An 18,083-nucleotide genomic window follows, 5' to 3' on the forward strand; every position below is an offset into this window, starting at 1 on the left:
GAGCCTTCATTAACTCTAATGAATCCTTGGCACTGGGCCCTTCCACTGCCCTGCAGCTCCTGGTGGGGGTGAGGGGGCAGCTGAGATTGAACCCAGAGCCCAGGAGGTGGTGAGATGTCTGCTAGAGGGGAGTAGGAGGCAGCAACCAGACTGAGACTGCTGCTGGGACAGAAAAACAGCCTTCTTTCCTTCCTTCCTGGGAGCTTTTCCTCCTCTGGTGGCTCCCACGCGCTTAGGTCCCCACTGTGCTGGCTAAAGTGTTATCTGAGAGACTGGGTGCAGCCTGGGGCGCTGAGGACATTCCCAGGCCTGGCATATACATAGAGAGTCCCTAACTTCGTGGGGGTTAGAAGGAGCAGACTCCAGGAACTGGAAAATCAGGCAGTGGCCAGATCTCAATGCAAACCGACCTTTGTTCATTTGGTGACCATTTCCTACGCACTGTCTGTGCTCTCAGCTCTCTCTGTGGGTCTTGGGATCTGGATGAGTAAGACACAGCCCTGCCCTCAAGGGGTTCACTGTCTGCCTTTCCTACCACCCAAAAGCTCCAGTACAATTTCCTTAACCATGGGTTCTGAGATTTATCTCTATACTGTCTGCCAGTCTAGAACATTCTTTGCTGCCCCCTGCCAAAAATATTAACATAAAAATGGCCTGGCCTGACTGGGGAGTCAGACAGAAGCAGACACAAGGGGACATCATCAGAGTGTGAATGGGGTCACAAAGGTGGAAAGACTGTCGGTGGGTAGAATTGCCATACGAGGTTAGTAAAAAACCAGTTGGTGATAAGATTAATCTCCTTTCTCTCATGTCCTGTTTCCAAACCTATCGTTGAGGATTTTTTTTTTCTTTTTTTTACTTTGAGAGAGAGAGAGGCAGAGAGGGAGGTAGAGAGAGAATCCCACGCAGGCTCTGCACTGTCAGTGTGGAGCTGGATATGGGGCTCAAGCTCATGAACCACGAGATCATGACCAAAATCAAGAGCTGGATGCTTAACCAACTGAGCCACCCAGGCACCCCAAGTTGAGGATGCCCCAAGTTCTTTTATGAAACAGCCATCATGCAGTGGTTGTATATTTACTGATACAAGAATTGAGACCCTAAGAGGGCAGACAACTTCGTCAAAGGTCAGCTAGCATCTGAATTTAAATCTGGGTCTTTCTGAATCCTAAGCCTGTCCTGTGGTCACTGCTACCCTCCTCAACAAGAAAAAAGCCTGGAGGACAGCCACCGCACTCTGGGAAGGTGGACCCTTCCCCCTGTCCCCAGCTAAGCCTTGAAATCCAAGTAGGGGTTGATATAGTGAAGGAGAGGGGAAGGCAGACATCACCTGGCGGTGGATGCAGACAGGACAATTGTGTTCTGCTTCTCCATGACTCTGCTGTGTACCAGGGTTCTCCCTGTGCCTGCTTGGAATCAGCGTTTGCTCTTGAGCGGTGTAGGGGTGCCCAGGGCTCCATCAATAGATATGGGCAAAGCCCCTGCCTCCTCAAAAAAGGCTCCAGCTCTGAGGGGGAAAAGGCTTCACTGAGGAAGCTTGCCAGGGCTTGAAAGATGTCTGCAAGAAACAAGAGGGACTCATGGAGTGGGGAGAGAGTGCCATTCCAGATAGGGGTTTGGCATGAGCAAAGGTGTGAAATAGCCTGGCTTCTTATGGCATCAGTGAGTGCAAGACCGAGAGTAGAGATGAGACTGTCAAGGCCAATGAAAGCCAGATCCTACCCCTCTCCTCCACCATCATGGCAGACCCCTCATGCCACACTAAGGAGCTTACTTGCTTCCATAGATACTTTGGAACCATGGAGGGTGTTAGGCGATGGGATGCTGCAGACCAAGCGAGAGATGAGGGCTGAAACGGGAGGTGGAGGTGGAGAGGACAAGGCAGGAATGGGATGTATCACCCTTTCCCCCTTACCAGAAATTTCCCATACCATGTCTTCCCCTTCCTTGCCTCCTCTGTTTTTTAAACTCCTATTCATCCTTCAACGTCCAGTTCAAATATTCTTCTCTGTAAGTGCCACCCCCCACCCCCCGTTTCCTCAAATATATGGGGATTTCCTCCTCTGGGTAGTAGAGACCTTAAACCCCATGAGGGTAGGGACTTAGTCCTGTTCGTTGCTTTATTTCCAACTTCTAGACCAGGACCGATGAAAGAACATTCCCGAAGCACCTGGCACGCATTGTGGGAACCGCATATTTGTGGCAACTAGCATTTATTATTTCCATGCCAGGAAATACTACTGTGCACAAGATTATTTCTGCTTTATGATTGTAGAAACCTCAGAGAGGTTAGTAACTAGTCCAAGGACACACAGCTAGGAAGTGGCCAGTTTGGGATTCAAACCCAGATCCCTTTGAATCCTGTTTAGGAATGTTTAAACTCTAAGCTCTATGGCCTCTTTATCTGTTGCATGCCTGTCTCTTCATAAAATCAGGGGCTGTTTCATTAATTAAAAAAAAAAAAATCCTTTGTGGACTACTGAGCTCAGATTTGTTCAGCAACTGGTATGTATCAAACGCTTAACACTGAACCCTCTCAAGGACCCCATTTACAACCCCATTTACAAGTCTCCAAGACAGGCTTGGGGAGGGAAGAGACTTGACTGGGGACACACAGCTGGGACTTGATCCTAGGTCTCTTTGCCTCCTCACTCTCAGTGACACATAGTCAGTAGTCCTAGGATGGGACTAGGGGCTGGGCTCTGAGGTTGACTGACTTGTTTGGGGACACACAAGGGGCAGCACTAGGCCAGGGACTGAGTCCCCAGCCCCTAGCTCAGTGTGCTCCTTCACCGATGAAGAAAGGAGGGGGGGGGGGGTGGTAATCCAAAGGCAGGCCTGGGGGCTGTTGTAATTTCCCAAGTGCCAGCCCTCTGTCAGACAGGTGAGTTCCAAGGTGGGGGAGGGGATGACGTGGTGCTGGGGTGGGCAGGGGCGGTGTCTTTTCTTTATTTTTATTTTTTTGAGAGAGAGCGCGCGAAAGCGAGAGAGCAGGCGGGCTATCTAGGGAGAGGGGCAGAGGAAGATAGTGAATCTTAATCAGGCTCCATGCTCAGGGCGGAGCCCCAGATGGGCTCCATGCCATGATCCTGGGATCCTGACCTGAATGGAAATCAAAAGTCTGACCCTCAGCGGACTGAGCCCCCCAGGCGCCCCCCAGGGACGGTGTCTCAAAGGCGGCAGAGCCTTACAGGGCCTTGATGGAAGAGGGTGAGAGGATTCCATCGGCTGCACAGCATCAGTGGGGGTATCAGCCACGGGGTGACCTGAAGGACCTCCAGCCGCCGGGAAGGACGCAGGGGTGAGCTGGGGCCCGGGGTGGTGCTGGCTGTGGGCACCGCCTCTGGTGGAGCGCCCCTTCCCCGCTCGTTCCCAGGCCGGCCCCCACCCGCCAATCAGACACGCGCGCTGCTCCCCATTCGCATTTCATTTGCATGGCCACACCCCTCCGCTCCTGCCACTCAGCCTCTGCTCCCCTGTGCTCCTGGCAGGACCCCGCCGCCGCGTTTCTGACCCCCAGCACAGGGCTGGCGTGGGCGGGCCGGGGCTGGGGGCTGCAGGGCTGGAAGGGCCGACCTGGGCTGCCAGCCTGGCCGCACTATTCATAGCTCGGGCTGGCGTAGTTCGCATACTTGGCGTTTCTCACGTCTGGCTGGTCTGAGGCTGCCGCCCCTCCGCGCTCCTCCCACCCTGCTCGCCTCTCCCCTTACCCTTTCCTCGCCCTGCCTCCTCCGCGACCTCCTACCTCTCTGCCAGTCTTCCAGAAATCTAGAGGTGGCCCAGCCGGCAGGAAGAAACTGAGGCCCGGAGAGGGGGCGTGTCTTTCGCCCTGGCCTCCGGGGAGAAACTGGTAGTAATGAGGCGTGTAATGAGGTGGCTAAGAGCCTGGGCTCTGCCCGCAGGCAGACCTGGGCTTGAGTCAGAGCAGCCACTAGCTGCGGGACCCTGGCAAGTTCTTTAGCTTGCAGTCGGGAGGTTTTTTGGAAGAGACCTGGAGGCTGAGGGTTCATCAGTTAAGAGAATGTGGGGGAGGGGGAAGAGAGATCTGGGAATGAGGTGGGCCAGCCCTGCCTGGGTGGACAAAGGCCTGGCCAGCTGGGGTGGGGGGGGGGCAGAGGACACCGAAAAGGGCATTGGAGCAGCTTCCCTTTTGTTCCCCATCCCTTACTCCCTTCTTCCAGCACCCCCACTTTCTGGATCCAGTTTCCACTGATAAAGGGGCAGGGGTACAAAAACATGGCCAACATCTGAAGCAGCCCCTGCCGCAGACAGACTCCTCCTGGAGACAGGGTTCTGGCCACCGTGGGCTGTCCCTGAAGAGAGGCTCTTTGATTCCTTCGCATTCAGAAACAGTGTGCCAAGCACACTCATAAATATGTAGACACTAACTCAAGAGTGATGTGAGTCAAGACGGTGCACAGGGAGCTGACCCAGTCTGGCGCCCAGAGGAGGAATCCCTGGGGAAGTGACTTTTTGCTGAGAACTACTGGATAGGTAGGAATTAAGTAGGGTGTGGGTTGGTGAGGCGCGGAGGGAGCTGGGGAAAAGAGAACAGCATTCCAGAAACAGCGTGTGCAAAGGACCTCAGGCTGGAAGGGTGCCTAGTCCCTAAAGGAACTGGAAGTAGACCAAGGTAGCAGAACACAGAGGAAAGGGGGGTAGTGGGTGTGGAACCTGGAGGCACGTCCCACAGGGCCTGGTGGTCATAATATGAAAACAGTTAGTCTGGACTCTCAGGGATCAGAGGAGTGATAGCAGCTTGGAACAGAGTGAAGAACATGGTGAAATGGTGAAGCGGGTGTAGACTCGGGAGACATTTCGGAAGCAGGGTCCTCTCTGATGGGTGGGATATAGGGCCATAGGCCATCAAGCCTCCCATTTGTTGGTTCCCAGAATGCTTTCCCAGCGACTTTGTCAGGCTGTGATCCTTACCTTCATTTTGTAGCTGAGGAAATAAGAAAACCGAGTACGCTTGAGGTCACACAGCGAGAAAAGAGCAGGGGCGAGTGGGATCCTTTCTCCACATCAGCCTTCCTGCTACGACAGTGATCTCTCTCTCTCTCTCTCTCTCACTAGCCTCCTGTCTTCCACTCCTCAGTGCCCTGCACCAAGCATTCCCTACCTAGGACCAGTCAGGGTGGGGGACCCAAGGGGCCAAGGTGATGAGTGTGTGTGTGTGTGTGTGTGTGTGTGTGTGTGTGTATGTGTGTGTGTGACACTTGTCCCAAGAGGCTGTTCTGCTGTTCAATGAGGTAATGCGTGTGCAGCATGCCCAGCATATAGTAAGGGTTCAATCTTAATTACTGCTGTGACAGTCACTATGTCCCAAATTCAGGGCCAGGCAATTGGTGAGGGGTAGGATCTGAGGCCAAAAGCGATGCCATCTGTCTTCTGACCGCAGGGCCCAGCCCAGAAACCATCCCGGCTCTCGTGGGCAGGAAGCAAGGGAGGTTGTTTGTCCTTGCAGAGCCACCGTCCCCCTCCACCCTTCCAGCTGCCTCTGGGGCATCATGGGCTGGATTAGGGAGAGGTTCAGCTCACAGGCTGGGTGAAGGGATGACCCAGGCGGGTTGGGCAGGGCCTGGGATGAGGGGGTGGGTGGTTTCAGGGGTGGGGCTGAGAGCCTCTCCCTGCAGGGAGCCCCATGTACCCTGGGGGAGACTTTCGGAATCTGCTGAGACCTGTTCTGGGAGGGGATGTGGTCTCAGCTTGAGTAGAACTGAGCGCTCCCCTGAAAGAAACCAGTGGGTGCACCTGTTGCTTCTGCCCAGGTGGTCGGACAGCAGGAAGAATTTCCCGAGAGGGATGTGTGGGGCCGTAGGGCGAGCTGCTCCCAGAGTTCTCCTCCAGTCTCCCCCGAAATGAGCTGTCCAGTGTGGATGGAGTAGGAGAATGAATATAATTTTGGAGCAGAATCGTTGAAAGTATTCTCCTGCCTCCAGGAATGACTGCCCTGAATATGATCTAGTCTGAAAAGGGGTCCTGGCTTCTTTCCGGTACTCCTTGACGAAGGGAGACCCTTCCTAAGTCTCACAGTCGCTCTGTCCTTCTGCAGGGAACCCTGCTGTCTGTAGGAGATGGGGCAGGGTTGGGGGCTGAGGGGCCTGGAGAATGCAGTGGGGAGAAGAGGGCTGGAGGAAATAAGGGCACCCTGCCCACTCTGGGCTGTGAGGAAGAGAAGTGTGCTAGACGTGGGCCAGCAGGGGGCTCTGCTGCACAGGGGACCTGCCAGCATCGCTCACCAGAATGTGCGCCCTCCAAGGTGTAGGCATGTTTTTCTTGGAGTGTGTGCCTGAGAAAGCATTTGAGAACAGGGACTTGCCTCTGCGTGCACACCCTTGTGTGTGTATGTGTTACAGGTGGTGTGGAAGCATGTGCAGTCTTGGAACAGACGTGTGTGGTAAGGGAGGTGAGGCCGCAGGAACCCCACGGTTAGCCCAGCTTTTGCTAGGGAAGCTCTTCCAAGGTTCTGGTGCCCTGGGAGGTGACATCCCAAGAGTTTGTTCATCCTTTGGTCCAGATGGTAGGTCTCATCAATGCCAAAGACTCACTGCGTGCAAGGTTCAGACCCCCCTGGCAGCCTGAGAGCTCCTCCTATTCGGGGACTACTAGGGCCCCAAAGATGACAATAGGGTCTCTGAAAAGGCATAATGGAGGGGGGGTGGTGGGTGGGTAAAGCCCTCCGGACAGGAGGTGCCCAGCTTTTCTGGGCAACCTCTGTGGGCAGGACCTGCTCCTCTGCCCGCCCTGGGAGACCGGTTCATTTGTTCCATATTCTTTCAAGAGCGTGCTTTAAAATTTGAATTTGAATGTGACTTGGTCATTTTTTTTTTTTTATTGTAGTAAAAGACACACACTGTAAAATTTACCATCGTAAGTGTTCGGTTCAGTGGCATTCAGTACATTCCCACTGTGCAACTGTCCCCACCGTCCATCTCTAGCACGTTTTCGTCTTCTCAGACTGAAACTCCATACCCATTAAACAGTAACTTACTTTCCCCTTTCCCCTTGGCAGTCACCATTCTATTTTCCGTCTCTATGAATCTAGATATCTCATACAAGCAGCATCATCCAACGTTTGCTCTTTTGCTCCCGGCTTATTTCACTAAACATACCGTCTTCAAGGTTTTTCCATGTTATGTGGGTTAGAATTTCCTTCCTTTTTAAGACCAAATAAATTCTATTGTATGGAGATACCACATTTTGTTTATCCATTCATGCGTCAATTGACATTTGGGTCGTTTCCACCTTTTGGCCATTGCGAATAACGCTGCCGCTGCCGTGAATATGGGTGTGCTCGTATTGCTGTGAGTCCCTGTTTTCACTTTTTTGTTTTTAAAGGTTATTTATTTATTTTGAGAGAGAGAGAGAGAGAGAGAGAGAGCACGAGCAGGGGAGGGGCAGAGGAGGGAGAGAGAGAGAATCCCAAGCAGGCTCCACGCTGTCAGCGCAGAGCCCAAAGAGGGGCTCAGTCTCAGAAGCTGTGACATCATGACCTGAGCTGAAATTAAGAGTCAGACGCTTAACTGAGCTACCCAGACGCACCCCACCCCCGACTCCCCCTCCCCACTTTCACTTCTTCCGGAGACCTAGCCTGAGTGGAATTGCTGGATCCTGTGTTAATTCTGTTTAATTTTATGAGGAACTGCCAGGCTGTTTTCCACAGCAATGGCACCATTCTGCGTTCTACCAGCAAAATATACAGGTGGAGCACCGGGTGGCTCAGTCGTCTCACTTCAGCTCAGGTCACGATCTCACGGTATGTGAGTTCGAGCCCCACACCGAGCTTGCTGCGGTCAGCACAGAGCCTCTGTCGATCCTCGAGCTTTCGATCCTCTGTCCCCCTCTCAGCCCCTCCCCAACTTGCATTCTCCCTCTCTTAAAAATAAACATTAAAAAAAAAAAAACGCATACAGGTTCCAGTTTCTCCATATCCTTGCCATTAACCAATTGTTTGTTTGTTTGTTTGTTTGTTTTGGGATTTTTTTTAGAGACGGGGGTGGTGGGGGGGGGACAGGGAGGGGGAGAGAGAGGTAGAAAGAGAATGCCTGCTGACAACACAGAGCTTGATGCGAGGCTCAACGTGGGGCTTGAACTCACGAACTGTGAGATCATGACCTGAGCCAAAATCAAGAGCCGGATGCTTAACCGAGTAAACCACCCAGGTGACCCAACAAATAATTTTTGAGAGCCTACTGCGTTCAGAGCACTCTCATAGTATAAATCCATTTCTGAAAAGTTGTCCTCAGGAAGCTGTCAGTCTAATGAGGAAGACTGAGGCCATGGCCTTGAGCAGTCTCTAATCCGAGGGGAAAGACACAAACCGTGACTTCTGGGAGACCCTGGACTGATATGGGACAAAAACAAACACACAAAAAAACCCCACAGAATATACCAACAACAAAAACCCTGTCTGCTCTCGGGGAGCTCCCAGTCTGATGGAGGAATCATGGCCTCTGCCCTCTAGGGAGTCCCAGATGGGTCCGGAGACCAGAATGGATACATGGAGACCATGCATTGAGACAGCCCAGGGCTGCTGAGTGGAGTAAATCAGGGGGTGGAGTGACCTGTGGTGGCCCTGTCCCACACCGGCCTGCGGTTGCCTGGGCAATGGCCCTGCTGTTTACTTTGTGGCTGGCTCCAGATTTACCCTTTTCAGCAAGTACTCATTTCCCACCATAAGGAAAGATCCTCTTTAGTCTCCCCTCTCTCTGGTGTCCCTGAGGAGGGGACCGGCTCTCCTGCTGGGCGGAGGCCCTGCCAGCCTGGCACCTTGGCCACGTTCCTTGCCTACTGGGGTCTCACGCTGCCTGCTCCCTCCCCACTCCCAAAGTGCCGAAGTTCTGCTCCGGAAGTGGGGGCTTTTGATGACGCCCGCGTGAATGGGACCACCGGAGTCACCGGAGTGCAGACCTCTATGAAAGTCTGTACGTGTCACTGTGTCCTTGTATACACGTGGCTGAGTTGTCTGCCTGTCTGAATGTGAGTGTGGCTGGGTGTGAGAGTGTGTGAATATCCAGAAGGCAATCAAAACAGCTTGCATCGCCCTCCAGGGCATTATGCTAAGTGGAATAAGTCAAACAGAGAAAGACAAATACCTTATGGTCTCCCCTATATGTGGAATCTAAAAACAAGGACAACAGCACAAACCAAGCTCAAAGATACAGACCACAGATTGGGCGTCAAAACAGGGCGTCAAAAGGTACAAACTTCCAGTTATAAAATAAATAAGTCATGGGGATGATATGTAGGGCATGGCGACTATAGTTACTAATACAGAATTGCATTTTTGAAGGTTGCTAAGAGAGTAGATCTTAAAAGTTCTCGTCACAAGATGGGGTGCCTGGGTGGCTCAGTCGGTTAAGCGTCCGACTTCGGCTCACATCATGATCTCACCGTTCGTGAGTTCGAGCCCCGCGTCGGGGCTCTGTGCTGACAGCTCAGAGCCGGGAACCTGCTTCAGATTCTGTGTCTCCCTCTCTCTCTGCCCCCTCCCCAGCTCACGCTCTGTCTCTGTCTCTTTCTCTCTCTCTCAAAACTAAATAAACATAAAAAAATAAAAAGAAATGACCAACAAACTATGAGGCGGAAATTAGTATCATTCCTATTTTATTGGTGAGGAGCAGAAGCTCAGAGAGGTTCCATAACTTGCCCAAGGTCTCACAGCCAGAAAGTGGTAGAGATAGGACTTGGACCCAGAAGCGGAGGACTCCGGAGGACTGACTGCAGAGCCCATGCGCTAACCACAGAGCCACGGGGATCGCGTGGATCCCTCCTTGAGATGGCAGTGGGACGGCGGGTAGGGGCAAGTGTTTCCTCCTCTCCTTTTCTCTCCCCTCCCCTCCAACCTTCCGTGGCTCTGGCCCCGTTTGAGCGGGGCGGGGTGGCGGGGGAGAGGAGGTGTCACAAACACCCCAACTCGGGGCAAGATTGGCTCCGGATGGGGAGAGTGTGGGGTCCGGAGAGGCCCTTTGGACCGCCCTCTGCCCCACAGGCCAGACTGAGTGGGGTCCCCACGCTCCCGGTGACGCAGGGTTATGGCACACGGAGTTTGTTGAAGAGACGCGGGCTTGCTTGGCCGGCTCCTCTGCTTGGCCTGTTAGGGCATGCCAGGACGACACACAAGTGGTGCTGGGAACCAGGCATCTGAATGGGGCAAAGGGGTGGAGGAGGACTGGGGGGGGCGTGGTGGGGGAGGCCGCCTGGAGCGGGGAGACTGGGGCAGGGGTCAGAGGCCCAGGCGTGGGCTGGGCGGGCATGCCTTGGGTATCACATTGCCTGCATGCCTCGGATGGCCGGGGACTGGCGGCAGATTTGCTCTGTCTGTGTGTGGGGTTGTGGGGGTGGTTATGGGTACGTGCCTGGTGGTATGCGATGAAGATATGGGACCAGTCGGAGAGCCATCAATGTGGGATGATTCGCTTGGGGTAGGGGCATTATTTGTCATGTGGTTTGGGGACCTACATTCTGGGGGGAGGCGCTAAGCAAGCCAGGGGAAGGGAAAGCAGGCAAATTGACCCTGAGCCCCTCCCTCTCACTTCCGGAACCACAGGCCTCTCTTCTTATATGTCTCGAGACCCTTGGGCCCAGGATGCTCTCTTCCTTCTCCCCCGTGGCTGGTTGTCAGGCCGGTCCTGCAGCCTTCCGCTTCTACAGCCCGGGCCGCCCTCTTGTTGGAGGCCTAACCTGGAAGGCCCCTGACCCCACCCTCAAATTGTCCCCTCATGGAAAGAAGAGGCCTGGAGCCCCTGCCACGGGGGCTCCCTGGGTGTGTGTGGGTTTCCCTTGGTGGGAATGAAGGCAGCTGGCTCGGGCCTGAACCTGGAACTTGGGGACCCCTAAAGGTTTCGGAGCTGGGATACTAGTAGACATATAAGCATCCTGAGGGCGAGATGGGTACTTGACTTATTCTCCAAGGTGTCTCAGCCCCTGGCACAGTACCTGGCCCACAGCAGCCCCTCAAGATGTGGTATTTGAACGGATAAACAAGGTGATACAGGAGATCTGAGTGAGTCCGGGATCAGGTTTCAGCTTAGTAAAAGTGAGATCTTGAAGCGGTCACTTTCCCTCTTTAAGCCTCAGTTTCCGCATCTGAAAATGGGTGTAAAAACAATCCCTGCATATCCAGTCCTTAGGATCAGAGCCACATGAGATCCAGTGAAAGTGCTTTCAAACAGTCAAAGGATGATTATCTCATTTGGAGGAAGACTGGATGCCCTCCCCTTGGAGGTGTAGCCCCCAAGCCCTGCCCCAGGGACCCTCAGGGAGATCAAGTTGAATGGATTTTGCAAGCTGGTCAAAGCAGAGGATGATGGGAGGGACTGCTCAGCGGGGTAATTCCTGATTTGGGGGGAGGAAGCTGGCAAGGGTGTAGGGGAGGAGGACTCACACTAGGCAGGAAGGCTTGGAATAGAATCTCAGCTACGCCTGGTATTTCCCAGCCCTTGGCCCCATCCCCCACCACCCTCTGGGATCCACCCCACATTCCTTTCCCAGAGGAAATGGGGGAGGGGGCTGAGAGACTCCCCAGGCCTGTAGGACCATTTATTCAAACTGTGTACACCCTTCAAGGCCCTACTGTGTGTACCCCTCCCCTGCTGACATCCCTGTGAGCCAGAGCTGAGCAGAGGAGGTGGGGTGGGGAAGGTGCAGGTTTGTGTTGGAAGAGACTGGAACCTCCTTGCTGCCCGGCCAGGTTAGAGGGCAGGAAATGGACATCACATGTGGTTTAACATTTCCCAGGTCTCTGAAGCCCTGAACACAGAAACCCCCTGCCGCTTCTCCGCCTCGCCCCTCCCTGTAGCCCTCAGAAACCTCAGCAGTTTCCAGGGAAGTGAATTCTTGATCCAGACCCACAGCAGCACCTGTTGGCCATGAAAGGCTCCATGGAGCACGATGGGGGAGAGTCACTCCATTTCCTCAGAACCAGAGACTGGGCTTGAAGCAAGAGGAAAAGAAGTTAGACAGCTGGAAGGACTTACCGGCTACTTACCGGGAGAGTGGGCCTGATTCTGAGCGAGGACATCCCTATGGTGGTTGCCCTCTGCTTGGGGCCACAGACTCTGACATAGCTGAGGACGGCCTGGCGGTGCTCCCGGCTGGTCTCCGAGGGCCTGGCCTTGGTGGAGGCTGGCGGCGTGACAGGGAGACCCAGGGCAGGCAAGGGCAGGAGTGGGCCTGACCCAGAATCCTTGGTTTTCTAGTGACAGAGGGGTGGGGGAGGGTGCCAATGGAGGTGCCAGGTCTCCACTCCTCCTGACTACAGTTCTTTCCCATTCTGCCCCTAAGCCCTCCTGACTCAGCGCTGGAGGCAGCCTTGCTCTTCCCGTCAGGCTTCCGCCAGGGTGGGGGTGGGGGTCCAGCTCCTGCACAGGGGGCCCAGCAAGCGGCAAACAGGAAACGGGAGAACAAAACCGCTCCCTGGCCCCCACTCACCCTGGCCCTGCCTCACCCTCACCCTTCCTCCTCCCTTCCTTCTCCCTCCCTCGCTCCTGCCCGGCCCTGTAGTCCTCTAGTCCCCCTCCCTCTGCCCTGGCCCTTCTCCTCCCCTACCTCTCCGTCTTCCCGCCTGCTGCTTCCCACTCTGTCCACCACTTGATCCAAACTCGATCCAACCTTGATCCAACCTCAGCAAGGGCTGTCCTTGCCGAGGACACAGGTGATGGGATGCGGGTGAGCAGGGGGAGCTACCCCTTCTGTAGGGTTCTCCCTTCTGATGACTGCCCTACAAGGGCCCAGCCGTATGGCTCTTCCTCCCCAAACTCCTAGATTTGGGGGCGGGGGGGCTGGAGCTGCTCCCCAACCCCAGCCTCCCTTCTCTGGCTGCAGGCTAGAATTTGGGTAGAAGATCCACAGTTGGAGTGAGGGGCTCTGGGCTTGGAGTCCCATGCTGCCATAGCAAGCTAGGTGCTCTTGGGCCTCCATTTCCTTCCCTGAAAATTGGGTCATGGCAAGTGGCCCTGGGCCACAGCGAGTGGCTGTGGCGAGAAGCCACCGTGAACAAATGAGATAGAAAAGGTGGTGGTGATCGCACGCCCACTGGCCAAGGCCTCTACTGGCCCCACCCGGGAAGGGGCCTGGGAAGGGAGCCAGGAAGGGGAGGCAGGCAGGGTCTGCCATCAACATGGGCTTCCTGTCTGACTCACATGCTGGGGGTGGGGTGGGGGCCAGCTTGGAGCCCATTGTCAGCTTGGTGGTGGCCCCTCTGGGTGAGACTAATGGGCAGGGTGGCCCCGGGGGGAAGAGGGTTGGTCACAATCCCCTACAGGTGGTGACGGGGACTTCACCTGCAGCCTGAGGTTATATCGTAACTCTGGTATGAGAGTCCGTCTGCTCTCAGTGCTGGGCAGTGTGTGTGTGTGTGTGTGTGTGTGTGTGTGTGTGTGTGTGAACTGAGGGGGCAGAGCACCAGCGCATGGAGTATGTATCCTGGACAACGTGTGCGTGTCATCTGGCTTGCCTTCGTGGGTGTCTCTGTGGGGTGGGGTGTGTGTGGAGCATACAGGTGAGTGCCTGGGGCGTCTGGTGTGCTTTTAAGGACACAGTGGGTATGCTTGCAAACGTGTCCGTGTGGGGTGCGTGGACCAAGTATGCACGGGAGGGTGTCCAAAGTGTGTATGCATATGGAAAGGTGTCCACACACGATGTGTACGTGAGGGGAATAGTGTGTTTACCTGGGGTCTGTGGACAGAGGGAGAGTGAGTGTGTGTGGGTGTGGATGGGAGGGTAGCCGGTGTATAGGTGTGTGGGCGGTGTGGGTCCATACAGGGTGGGTAGGACTGTGTGCGTCCCTGCGAGGAACATGTGCGCACGAGTGAATGTGTGTTTCTCGGGCACAGCCAAGCTGGATGCGCGTGTGTACTGTCGAGTACAACGTGTGTGGGCCGGGGCAGTGTGAGTTTCCGTGTGAGCGGGAGGGTGAGGGTGTGTGTCTGTGTGTGCCCGTAGAGGGTGTGCAGTGTGTGGCTGCGCGGGGGCGCTGTATGGTGCCTCCCGCGTGTGTGTGTGTGTGTGTGTGTGGGGGGGTGATCTGGGCGGCCGCGCACAGGGGCCGCCCCGGAGGGGGAGGTGTCTGCCCTGCCACTCGGCGGCGTGTCCGGGCTCAGGCGCCTTCAGCCAAGAGGCTCCGGAGGCGCGGGAGGCGCGGAGCTGCCCCAGCCGTCCTGCCGCCATCCGCGCGGGCCGTCCGTCCCCTCGGGGCCCCTGGGTCCCGGGCCCGCGGCTCCGGGGGGCGGGCGGGGGCCTCCGGGGCCCGCCTGCCGCCCGGGGGGCCGAGGACGCCGCCGGCCGGGCGCCGTGGAGCGGCCGGGGGCCCCCGCGCCCCGCGCCCCTCTCCGGAAGCCGGGCCCGCGGCTCACTGGGGCGGGGGTGGCGGCGGCGGCCGGGCCCGGGCCCGGGGGCCCCCTGCGGCCGCGGCGCTCGTGGGCAGCTCCGTGTGGCGCGTGGAACGCGCGGGGGCCGGGGGCTGGCGCTGGGAGCGCGCCGTCGGCGTGGACTGCAGCGCCCCGGAGCCGCGCTGCCTCTGGCTGCCCTGCCTCGTCCACAGGGACCGCCGCGCGCCGGGGCCGCGCCGCGCCAGGGTGAGCGCCGCTGGGGGGGGGGGGGGGGGAGAGGCTGCTGGGCCGGGGCTAGGGGGCAGGGGTCCGGCCTCGACGGGGCGGGTGGGATCGGGCCACCAACTCCCTGGGATCTTTGAGCTGAGTGCGCCCTGCGTCGTGGGACCGATGCCCCAGGAGTGGGGAGTGAGCGAGGAGCTGGAGACACACGCGGGTGAGGGTGGCAGGTTGTGGCTGGGAGCTTTGCCCGGGGTGCTGGATGAGGACTGGCCAGTCTGGGTGGTGGCCTCCAGTGGCTCAAGCCTCTTGGTTTATAGGCAGTGGAAGGACGGAAGGGACCGGGGTTGTTTGAGGAGATGCCGGGGCATGGAATCCTGAGGAGTTTGGCTGGCAAGGACCCCGAGTCGGAGGCAGGCAAGGATCATACTAAGTGGACTGGTGGGCACCACTCCGCCCTCTCCCTGGTAGGGGCTGTGGGCACAGGGGCATGCACGGGTTTCCTGGTGGGCAAATGAGGCAGAGGTGGCAGGTAATGAGTGATCTCAGGGTGAGGACTGACAGGGCTGGAGATATAGGGGGTGGGGACAGTGTGTCTGATGTCCGGGATCGACCAGGCTGGTAGGGCGTGAGTCACAGTGGGCGCCGTGCCCAGCATGAACGCTGTGCTCCCTGCAGTGACCTCTTTATGCTCCTAGGGGGGAGGAGCAGGACTCCTGGGTTCTGGTTCCTGGTGTTGCCAACCCACCACGTGTCCAGTTCTGTCTAATTTGTGGCCCTGGGGCCATCTGCCCTCTTCCCACCATCAGTTGGTATTTCTGGATGTCTCTTTCGTTCCTGGCATGAGGGCGAGAGCATTTGGAGATGGATCTGGGCCAGGAGAGCCGTAATCAGTGATGTCCCTGTGTCCCCCGAGCGTCTCCCTCTCCATCCCCTTGTCTCTGTGCCTACCCCAGAGAGGCAGAGTTGTGGATGTGTGTGAGCTGAACCCCTCCCCAATCTAGTCACCTTTCTGTTCCCATTGCTGGCTCATTCTCTGTTTCTGTGTCCATCATCTCCCTCCCTGTAAAGATGAGAGCCAGACCCAGGGGTGTCCCAGGTCAGAGGGGAGGAGAGGAAATGTGTGAATAATAGTATGAAGCATTGAGGTTAAATCCAAGGAAGAACTTCCCACAGGGGAGCCATCAGGTCTGGCTGTCCATGGGGGCCGTGGTGTCTCCTCTTCAGGCCGGGGTGTGGGAGCTGTGGCAGGGGGATTACCACACTGACGTTCTCAGGAACTGGTTGGAAGAGATGGGGGAAGGGGGACTGGAAGGAAGCATAAGAGGAAAGGGAGAGGCAGAGATAAGGGAGGGGGTGCCAATGGTGTTTGGGCCAGGAGGGGGCCTGAGAGAAGAAGGCCTGCCCGCTTCCCTGGGTTACATCCAGGCCCCTAGAGAGTGGCACCCCAGGCAGCTGGCAGCTCCAGGCAGGATGTGTGCTGGAGGAGGGGTGGGGGGCGTGCGGGGACCTGTCCCAGCCACTTCTCGTCACTGGGGCAGCTGGTGGCTTAAACCTTAATCCAGGACACCGGCAAAACAATGGGCCCTGCAAACAGCCTCAGCTCTGAGCCCCGGTGGAGTGTGTGCAGGGGGAGGCGGTCCACGCTGGGGAGGCATAGGGGCTTCTGGTAAGAGCAGGCAGGGGGGATCCGCCAGGCCCTCTGCTCTCCCTGATCAGTTCCTTGCCAGGTCAGCAGAGATAGGAAGTCCAGGGGATTTCGGACCTCAGCAGAATTCCCAGAGAATTTTCTCCTCTGGACTCTTCGGACCCCCATGGGGGTGTGGAGCTCAGTGGACAGGCTGGGCTGGGGCTACAAGTGGAAGGAGCCGAGGGGCCATCGCTGGACCTCCTGGCCCATGCTGGAATCTCAGCCGCGCCCTCCCAGACTGGGGATCATCCAGCTTTGGCTTGTACCCTTCAGGAGAATGAGCGCTCACGTCCTCAGCTGGTAGTTTTCCAGACGGAGATGATGAGAATGGTCTCCCTGGCCTGGAGCTTCACTTGTTCCCTGTACCTTTCACCTTGGCTGTGTTCTCTGGGACTGCACGAAGCAAGCCTACTGCCCCTGTCATATTGTTCTTTAGTCTTCTGAAATTTGAGTCTCAAGTCTGCCTGACTACAACCCCACCTCCCACCCCAATACAGAAATCCCCAGCGAAGGGCTGGACCCAGGGCTCTCTTCTACCAGAAATGTGAACAGGCTGGCGACGGGGTGGGGGGGGGTGGGGGGGTGGATACACGAAGGAGCTTCTTAGCGTCAGTACATCCAAGTGCCAATTTGAGCTTTCTCCAGCAGCTGGGCGAGGGAGAAAGGGGAACTTAATAGAGAAGGGGGGAGGCCCTCACCCCAGAACTGGGGCTTCCTCCGTCCACATCCAGCCTGCCTTTCTTCCCCTGCAGACTCCGGGCTCGTGCCAAGGAGCGAGGGGGTTGAGGAGACTGTTGAGGGTGAGGGTGAGCCCTCTGAGGTTTGGATTAGGGCCCCCCAGACAGGTTAGGATGCCTGAGGTTGGGGGCTAAAGCCCCGAGGGAGGCATCCTGGCTTTTCACCAGGCAGCCCGCCCTTGTCTTCCGTCTTGGCCAATCTGCCGGCCGCCTCCCTGTGCACACAGGCATCTCTCTGATGCCCTTCTGTCACCTGCTTTCCCTCTCTGCGTCTGAGCAGGGAACCTGAGGTGAGCCCTCTCTCAGGCAGTGTCCGCGCTACTCTCTCCCGCCCCAGAAACAGACCTGTGTGCCCTCAGACCCTGGTCTTCAGACATCCCCTGCCTGTCATCTTGGGGAATCCCAAGTATTCCAGCGGGTCGGCCAGAGGGCAGCCGAGTATCTCCCGCCACCCCCACCCGGTTCCCCTCTCAGATCCGGTGACCGGCCAGGCCTCTGGCTGGGCTCCGGAGCTCCAGGAAGTCCCTTCAGTTGTCTGATGTCCAGCCCGCTCCCTCGTGGCTCTAGTCCCTCACCTGTTGCTGCCGCTGCTCCTGAAGGATGCTTGTGCGAGCCAGTCTGTGTGTGCGTGCGTGTGGGTGTCTGTCTGCAGCATATGTTGTGTGCATGTGCCTGTATGTGTAGGCATGTGTAGGAGACTCTGATCATGTGCGATTGTGTGCGCACGTGTTTGTCTACATAGCCTGTGTGTGTAGATTCATCTGTGCCTCCGTGTGTACCTTTGCACATGAGTGTGCTTCTCTGGGTGTGCGGATGTGTCTGTCTGTGTGTGAGATTGTGCAGCAGGCGGGAATGAGCTCAGCTTGGCAGCAGGCACTTCCCAGGCCAGAAGGCCCCGTGTCCAGATCCTGGAGCGTAAGAGGTGCTTGGCGAACATTTGCTGAGCCGACCTGATTGAGAACCTGGCTGGCGGCAGGGAGTTACTTCCCTGGGAGCAAAGGTGCCATGAGGGGATCGAGGGGAGAGAAAGAAGCAGCTTTGGACTGACGAGCGAGGGAGAGGAAGGAAGGGGGTGAGGAGGAGGTCAGGGAGCAGGGGAGCGTG

At 56.8% G+C, this 18,083-nt stretch overlaps 1 protein-coding gene across 1 annotated transcript in view; it reads left to right on the forward strand.

The window, feature by feature from the left end:
• Positions 1-18,083, forward strand: part of ARHGAP23 (Rho GTPase activating protein 23) — a 72,334-nt gene that overhangs the window by 6,842 nt on the left and 47,409 nt on the right.

The sequence above is a fragment of the Panthera tigris genome, chromosome E1 (assembly GCF_018350195.1).
Source record: "Panthera tigris isolate Pti1 chromosome E1, P.tigris_Pti1_mat1.1, whole genome shotgun sequence".
Taxonomy (NCBI): Eukaryota; Metazoa; Chordata; class Mammalia; order Carnivora; family Felidae; genus Panthera; species Panthera tigris.